At 41.3% G+C, this 9,355-nt stretch overlaps 1 pseudogene; it reads left to right on the top strand.

Moving 5' to 3' along the window:
• The first annotated feature begins 3,236 nt into the window (after positions 1-3,236).
• On the top strand, positions 3,237-4,459 carry LOC103085545 (transmembrane and coiled-coil domains protein 1 pseudogene; annotated as a pseudogene).
• The last annotated feature ends 4,896 nt before the right edge of the window (positions 4,460-9,355 follow it).

The following is a 9,355-nucleotide window of genomic DNA, read 5'->3' as shown; positions in this document are numbered from 1 at the left end:
TCTTTAAATGTTCTTCCATTCCCTTTCTGTCACTCCTGTCCTCTGGGAGTCCCATTTGTACATATGTTGATATACTTAATGGTGTTTCACAGGTCTCTTAGGCTCTGTTCATTTTTTTCCCTCTTTTTTTCTCAAACTGGATAACTTCAATCAACTTTCTTCAAGTCTGATGATTCTTTTCATGCCTGTTTGAATCTGCTGCTGAGCTACTCTATTGAATTTTTCATTTCAGTTATTGTACTTTTCAAATCTGGACTATTCTCTATTTGATGAGACACTCTTAGTTTCTTTAGTTCTTTCTCTATGGTTTCCTTTGAACATATTTTTAAACAGCTGATTTAAAATCTTTGTCTAGTAAGTCCAACATCTGGACTTCCTCAGGTATAGTTTCTATTGATTGCTTTTATATATCACTGTGTATTGTTTCTTCACATCCTTTGTAATATTTTGTTGAAAACTGCACGTTTTGAATATTATGTGGGCAACTCTGGAAATCAGCTTCTCCTTCCTCCCTAGGATTTGTTGTTGTTGCTGCTTGTTGTACTTTTGGTCTTTGTTTTTTAGTGGCTTTTCTGAACTAATACTGTAAAGTCTGTATTCTTTGCCATGTATGGCTACTGATGTTTCTGGTCTGTTCATTTATTGGTTACCTAATGATTTGGACAGAGATTTCCTTAAACACCTGGAGCCAAAAATTCTTAGAGCTTTTGCCAACAGGCTCTCTGTGAGTGTTGGGGCATACATTTAGCATCTAGTCTGGAAGTTTACAGCTCTGTCCTAAGCTTCGTGTTCTGCTTGTGCAGAGTCTCAAGGTCTGCCAGTAATGAGAGTGTAGGGCTTCTTGGGTCTTTCTTGAGCAGGTACACAGCTCTGGGCATGTAAGTAGCCTTCTATACTCCCGGAAATATTTAGGAGCCCTTCAAAGTTCTTCATTCCTTACTCTTTCTTTTCAAGCTTCCAGGTTAGTCTGTTGTTTGCCCAGCTGTTATCCATTGCCTCAGGCAGCTCTGACTAAAATATTTCCTTGTAATTGTTTTTGACAAATGTTCCTGGGTAGTGGCTTTAGTACTAGTTGAGTTTTGAGTCAAGTGAGATGAAGATAGCCTTTCAAGCAGTCTTCCAAAGAGTCACTAGTAGGTCAAATAATGACAATTCTTTGTGAATGGGGTTTGTTCTGTTCTCTCTGGTGTTGAGAATGTGGACCATTATTTTCAAGGCTGTTACTGAGCTGGGGAGTGGGTGGTTGGACTAGGGTAAGTTAAAACACCACAAAGCTAACCATTCTAACATAGATTTAGCTGTTTTTCTTGAGTAAGTGCTCCCTGTGTTATTGCAAGCCTTTGGTTAATTTCCAGATTCCTGTCAAAACTGATTCTTACAGTTTTTGACATTTTTTTCATTGCTTTCATGGAGGGACATACTTTTTGGAGTTCCTTACTCTACCATTTTGCTGAAATCCTATCTGATCTTGAATAACCATACCAATACTGGACATTTGAAGATGTTATGCAGTATTTCAAGCAATTTCATATCCATTTTCTCATTTCATTCTTATAACAAAATTTGAAGTCAAGAAGTAAATATGCCTTTTATAGATGAGGAACTTGAGGTGCCCTGCATGAAGCTACTCTGTCTTCCCAGCTCATCTGTCATATTATAATTGTGATTAATCTGTTTTCATAGGTAGACCATGAACTGCAAGACAGAATAGATAATGCTATTTGTACTATTAGCATAATTCTTAGAACAAAGTACAAATTTTGGAATTGAAGAAAAAGAATAATGAATAAAGTTGAACACATGAGACCTCTTTCCTGATCAATGGATTCATGAAATCCTACAGTGTTAGACCTGAAAGTGTCCTCACAGGCTACATCGGGAGGGAAACGATGGTGTAGGACTTAGTTCCTTCCCTAATGTTTCAACAAAACCAACTCCACATTAGTTTTTTCTCCCCATGTTCTTTCAACAAATATTAATTGAGCTCCTACTCTGCCCCAGGCCTTGTACTAGTAGCTAAGAACTTAGAAATTAATAAGATAAATGCCTCGTCATGAAATTTACATTTGTGAGACAAAGAATGAGTATATAATTTCTAGAGTTAAATGTAAAAAAACCCCAGAAAAACAAAGAAAAGCAAAACAAGGCAGGGTAAGGTAGGAAGGGCACTGGAAGACACAGAATTATTTTAGATAGTTTTAACAGAGATGTCTTTTCTCAGGTGATATTTAGGCAAAGATATGAAGGAAACGAAGGATCAGGCCATCTGAGAATGTAGGAGGCAGTGTTATAAGCAGAGGAGCAGCAAATGCCAAGACCCTGAGGTGGGAGAGAGTTTAGCCTGATCCAGAAGGAATGAGAAGGCAGGCATGGGCTGAGCAAGGGCTGAGTGCCATGTGTGAGAGAGGTGGAGATCAGCCAGGTCAGCTCATGGGCTGCCTTGGTAGATTTTCTTTGAGTAAATAGTTCTATGGATAAAGAAAAAGCTGAAAAATACTCAGTTTTATATTATAATTTGTGATTATTTACTTGCTCCCTTTTATGACCTTTAAAAAAACCTGAGGTATAGTTAATTTACAATGTTGTGTTAGTTTCAGGTGCACAACAATAATACAAATAATATTTATTCTTTTTCAGATTCTCTACCATTATAGGTTATCACAAGATATACAGTACAGGATATCTTGTGATATACAGTAGGTCCTTGATGTTTATCTATTTTATATATAGTAGTGTGTATATTTTAGTCCCAAACTCCTAATTTATCTCTCCACCCTGCACCCCATCCTCTCTTCCATCTTTTCCTCTCTTTCTTCATTCCTTCCTTTTCTTATCTTTCTTACTTTTCTTTCTTTCTTTCTTTGTGTTACCCACCAACAAAGGGATCTGGACCATGTTCTCTTTACCTGTGATAAACATAGCACCTGGCACATAAGGATATTCAAATGATATTTTTGAATGAGTGAGGAAATTGAGACCTGAAAGTTAAAGTAGCATTTTCAAGGCCACACAGGTTGTTAGTGGCAGAACCAGAGCTGGACCTGTATTTAGTTCAGTTTCCGTTACTTTACCACATCCCTTGCACGGAATCAAAAACAGATCCAAAGAATTTTGCAATTAGCGTAGCTTGTCGTTTCCTGCTACTGCCTCCAAGTATAGTCTAGTCACCCAATCACGCAGCTAAGTCATTAGCAAAAGAGTACTTGTTGTTTCATTGAGTCAGGTGACTCAATGTCATGGTGACAGTCAGCATCAAAGATACATTGTGTTGTAAAGAACCAAAAGGTATGTTTTGGGAGGCAGGGTGGAGGGGCTGGACCATTGGTACAGTGTCCCAGGTCAGGGAAGGGTGACTTAGCTGCAAACCTTCCTTAATGAGGGAAGAGAGAGAAAGGAAAAATAGCATCAAGAAATTGTCAAAGTAGAAAATGCCACATTTACTACTTTGCAGATGCAGAGGCCAGAAAGCAGACAGAATCAGAACACACATTGTTAAAATGACCCATAATGCTTTGGAGAACAATAATGTGATTGGCCAAGGCTTGAAGCATCTCTTTCAACACCAGCACAGGAGGTCATCCGTGTCTCCACACGATGTGCAGCAAATTCAGGTAGACCCGAGCCTGAAATGGATCTGGAAAGCAAGAACGCATGTGCTAAGATTGGTGGTGTCTCCACCCACCCCACAGCTCTGAATGAGTCCTACAGCAGATCTAGCTGCCATCCAAGATAAAGGAAGAGATGAATTTTCATAGTAGGTGGGGCAAGCCAGAGACCGCAAGGGGAAGTCACCAAATCAATAGGAATAGGAAATCTGGCCAGAAGATGGCAGTTGTTATAGTCAGGCCAGCCCAAGTCTCTAGCTATGACTGATGCTTCTAGCAGCTTAACTGTGATGGAAATAGCTTGTGTTGCTGCTGCATTTCAACTAAGAATGAATGGAGTAGTTGGAAGTAAGTAGCCTTGCCCAGATTTCCACTCGCACTGATGGCAGCATCCAATGGATTCCATGGATGGAATATGAGATGCTCAGCGCACAAAGGCTGCTATCGCTCACCTGCACCAGAAGACCCTGAAGTTTACATAACAGATCGAGGTTGTACAAACATGCCAGAGGACAACGCTGATGAGTAGTTGAAACTTGCCAGCAGTGCAGACAAGCAGCAGGCCACTCAAATCAAGCAGGTCTTTGAAGAACCGGAAATCTACTCAAATCTTCCAGCTACAAAAGAAGCTTAAGTGCTACCACTGGAAGTTTTGGGAGATGGAGTGGGATGGGATCTCATGGCAACCACAGGACATCTTCAGGGACATGCACCAGGGTCTGAAGGATGTGGAAGTGAAGGTGGCTGGCTTCAGTGAGAGTGTGGTCGGCTTAACAAAGGTGCGCTTTCCAGCTTCTCCCAGCAGCCACTCAGGGGTGGGGGCCGTGATCTCAAAGCCCAAGGAGATCATTTGACTAGTTGGAGCAAATTTGACAGTGTGGGAATCTCTCAAACTCGACGCCCAAAGGAATCATTTAATTTTAGAGCTTGAAGGGATCTTAGAGATTCTTAGAGATTATGGCAAAGCCGAATCCCAGAGAAGGTAGGCAAGCTGTACACCAGCACACAGACAACAGCAGGGTAGAAATTTGAGCCCAGCATGTTAGCCTTCCAGCCTAGTCCTGGAGCCCCTTTACCCAACAGAATGTAGAATGGAGGAATACAAAGTTGGATGCAAATGATCAACTGGCATGCTGAATTGATAAAGCGAAGACTTTTGAGGACCAAGTGTTGATCCAGTAGACAGACTCTGGGCCACTGCTACCATTTCGTTTGTCTAAAGGCACCCCTTCCTCTGGGTGGACTCAGGCCACAGGAAGGCCATCAGCTTGGCACGAGGTGTGTGGGCAGGGCTTCGGCCTCTGCATGCCTTCTTGTCTGGGTAGTTTGTGTAGGATACACCCTGGACAGTCTCATCCAGCAGCCTGGCAAATTGGGGAAAAGCTACAGGGAAGCCCTTGATGTAGGAGGATATAGTGCAGGGAGTCAGGGAGCTTTGGATACTCTTTGGTATCCGTGTGCTCTTGTCCAGCTAATGGGGTCAGAACTCAGGTGTGCCCCCTTGAGGCTGGAGGACTTCACACCATTACTTGACCTGGTTCCACCAGGGTGTGTAGCTGAGTCTGTGACTGTCACGGCTTAAACCACAAAACTGAGAGACTGTAACCAGAAGCCTCTCTTCCCCGCTGTTGCCTCCGTTACCAGAATGCATCTCTCCCCTATATTGGATGCTTAGGGCCAGTTCTAGTTGCTTTCCTGGCTAGAGATGGCACTGAGGCCTGCTGCCTAGAACCTGGGGCTCCAACACACTGCCAAGCCTTTGCTCCCAGCTGTCCCCATTGTCAATCAGGAAAGTAGAAGCAGGGTCTGGCCACACAACCATCTTGTCTCTCTAAGACCAGGGCAGTTCGCTTCTACCACTGGACCTTCCATACGGCCTCTCCGCATCTCCTGCCATCTACTCCAAGGAGTTCCATCCTCTTGCAGGGCAAGGCTCACCTATTTCCTGCCTGAGCAGGACTGAGATGCAGAGTAGCTGCATTATTGTCTTTTCCTCGTGGGTTCCAGGAGACAATCTCCTCACGGAAAATAGTCCGAGCTTGGAATTCTACCAAAGCACAGACTATTCTGCCTGGTATTTTTTAGTACATACACAGAGAGTCTTCTAAAGAACCACATCCACCAGTAGACTGTTACACCAGTAACAGGCTCTGGTCCTGAGGTGGGTATTTTGAACATTTGTGACTTTATAGTCGATTGTCTCTATTTGTATATTTAAAGTATACATTGACATATGCTAGTATCACATTAATAAATTTTATATAAGGTTGTTTTAAGATACTCCGTTTTTGGGAAAATACCCACACCAAACTGCTAATAATGGGATTAGGGATAAAGGTAAGTGTGAGAATTTTCATTTTCTATACTTAGTATGGTTTGAGGTTGTTCTTTTTTTTAACAACAACACGTTACTTTTGTGATCACAGACAAAACTTAAAAACATGGAAAATATATACTTCACATACTATGCCTAATTAAACACACACACACACACACACACACACACACACACACACATATGTATTCTTTATTCTTGAGAATAGTATTTGATGTGGGGAGAGAGAGAGAGCATGAGCAGGTGCAGGTGAGCGTAGAGTCTGGAGACACCTGAACATGGATGAGGTGACATCATCAACAGGTAAAAAGCTGATGAGGAGGTTAAGTGCTGCCATACAAAGTGGCATTTCTGTCTGGGTAGCTTTAACTCTTCTCAGACCCTTCCTTCCAAGTGATGGCTTCTGCTCTACTTTACTTAAATTACAGGAAGTCCTGGTCCTTTGTCTCAATATTCACTCCTTTCAGCCCTCCCCCGCCTTTTGGTTAATTAACATTGAGAGCAGTTTCATTAGATGAGCTATATCACTATAGTCTGGCTTTTGGCAGTGATAAAAGTGCTTCCAGGGGTTTGCCGTGCATATCACTTGTCTTCCACCTCCCACCACGCCCCTGCACAACCGTCTACACACACACACACACCACACACACACACACACCTTGAAAATGGTCTGAATGTTAAGACAGTTTTGTAACTTATTCAATAAACCATGCAAAAGATTAATTACACATTTTTACATGTAATTTGAGTTCAACCTTCTCCTGTGCCTTTCTCTACACATACAAGGAGCTCAGAACTCTGACACTTGACTTTCTGTAGAATGACATCATCTTCTTGGCCCTGTGCCTGTGGCTGTTCTCCTGGCTGAAACTCAAGCAAATGTCAGGCAGGTCAAAAATCAGAAGGGGGAAATATGGTTGTGTGAAATCAACTGAATCAACTCACATTTATTATAAAGCAACTCTGGGCAGAATGCAGTAAAGGCTGAAGAATCAGAGAAAGCTTAAGATATTCCCAAAGTGAGAGTGTTGATTTGAATTCTTAAATTAAGCTACTGATCCAATTTCCATTTTTGCATTTTGTGATCTTGGCTAATTTGATAGGCAAAATTTTATGCCATTGTTTTTAGATGAAATTTCTTTGATTACTGGTGAGAGTAAGCACTTTAAAATACATTTTATTGTTATTTGCATTTCTTTTTGTGAATTGCCTATTTGTATATTTTGCCCATTATTCTTTCGAGGTACCAGCTTTTTCCTTGTTACAAAGTAACGGTAATTCATATACCAAGGATCTTGACCTTTTGTTTGCAATATTTGCCATAAATATTTTTCCTAGTTTGACGTTTGTCTTTTAGTTTTGTTTATGGTTTTTCTGACTTTCAAATGTTTTAATGTAGAAAAATCTATCCATTGCCTTTGGGGTTCATCTATTACCTTTTTGTTTTTTGCTTAGTAAAGGCTTTACCACTCTGAGGTCTCATGAATCTCATACATTTTTATCAGTGTTTTCTTCCAGTTTTTAATTCTTTGAATTCAACTCTTTAATCCTTCCTTATTGCATTTTGGAATATAGTGTGAAATAAAGATCTAAATTAATGATTTCCCCTAATAGGTGAATCTCCTATTTGTTGTAATCAATTCACCCTTTTCTCATTTATGAAATTGAAAGGATTATACAAATAATATAGCTGCAATAAAAAAATCAGAAAATACAAATAGTGGAAATGAGGGGAAAACACTTGTATTTTCTTTCCACTCGAGCTGAGTGTTAGCAATTTCCTCTGCCCTTCCAGACATTTTCTTTTCTAGATGATGCATACATTTCCCCTCCAAATGGAATCATATTGCAATATGGTTTTGTAACCTGATGTTTTTCCATTCAGTAATGTATCATGACCATCTTTCCATGTCAGTCAATATACTTTTCCAGCACTACGTCCTAATTAACTTTTCATTGGAATATATTGCACATTCAGAAACGTGTACATTTCATAAGTGTACAACTGGATGAATTTTTACCAACTGAACACATCCACGTAACCAGCTACTATATCAAGAAGAAGAATATTACAAACACCCCCAAAACCCTCCAAATGGCTCCTGCCTGTGATCTCTCTTCCCCAAGGGTAACCACTGTCCTTCTGTCCTGACTTCTAACAGCAGAGATTGATTTCATAGTCCTATTTTTTGATAGCTACATTGTATTCCATCACACATAAATGTATCACAGTGTACTTGCTATGGGTTAAATTGTGTCCTCCCCAAAGATATGTTGAAATCCTAACTTCCAGTACCTGCGAATGTAACCTCATTTGGAAATAGGGTCTTTGCAGATATAATCAAGTTAAGATGAAGTCATCAGCGTCCTAATCCAATATGACTAGTGTCTGTATAAGAGGAAAATGCCATATAAAGACAGAGACACACAGAGAAGGAGGCTATGTGACTGTGAAGGCGGAGATGGGAGTGATGCAGCTGTAAGCCAAGGAACAGCAAGGACTGACAGCCACCACCAGAAGCTAGGAAGAGGCAAGGAAGGATTCTACTTGGAGACTCAAAGGGACCATGGCCCTGCCAACACCTTGATTTCAGACTTAACTTCCAGAACTCTGAGAGAATAAATATCTGTTGCTTTAAGCCACCTAGTCTGTGGTACTCTGTCATGGCAGCCCTAGGAAACTGATAACCCAGTTGTGATGACTTTGGGGTTTTTCTTACATTTTATTATTTTATAGTGTTATGAATATTTATTTTTTTTCCTTAAAAGAAACTATAAGAATGAACTATCTGAATCAAAGAATACTAGCAGACAATGTGAGTACAAAGTACTTAGTAAGACAATGGCTATGATTCACCAACTCCTCTAAGTGTCATACTTGGTGACAGAGGTGATGTGGGCTCCTTCCGTTGTAATGAATTCCTCTGTACTCCAGTCTCACCAGGATTCCCTAGCCTGTGGGTACAGTGGGCCCACATAAAGATATAACTCACTTCTGCCACCACCTCCATAATCAGAACATTCCAGCCCCTTATCTCTAGGAGTCTCTGGGGTGGGGCGTGAGGCAGTGGTGGTTATCATTCCAGTTCTTGAACAATCCTTGTACCTTCTTCTCAACGTCCCCACACATCCTCCATAAAGGCTTTTGGGGGCCTGACTGTGCTACTCCCTCTGAGAGTGCATTAAGTCAGTGGAAGGACCCGTCTCATCTTCAGAAGCTGAGCTGCAAGGTGCCAGGGCACTGTGGCATTCCATGTGGTCCTCACTGCATTAGAACCAGGCAATGTTTCTTTCTTTTTTTATTTTTCTGCGGTACGTGGGCCTCTCACTGTTATGGCCTCTCCCGTTGCGGATCACAGGCTCCGGACGCGCAGGCCCACCGGCCATGGCTCACGGGCCCAGCCGCTCCGCGGCA

The sequence above is a fragment of the Lipotes vexillifer genome, unplaced genomic scaffold (assembly GCF_000442215.2).
Source record: "Lipotes vexillifer unplaced genomic scaffold, Lipotes_vexillifer_v1.1 scaffold311, whole genome shotgun sequence".
NCBI lineage: Eukaryota > Metazoa > Chordata > Mammalia > Artiodactyla > Lipotidae > Lipotes > Lipotes vexillifer.
The sequence above is the reverse complement of the archived record's forward strand: the minus strand, read 5'-3'. Positions and strand labels throughout refer to the sequence as shown.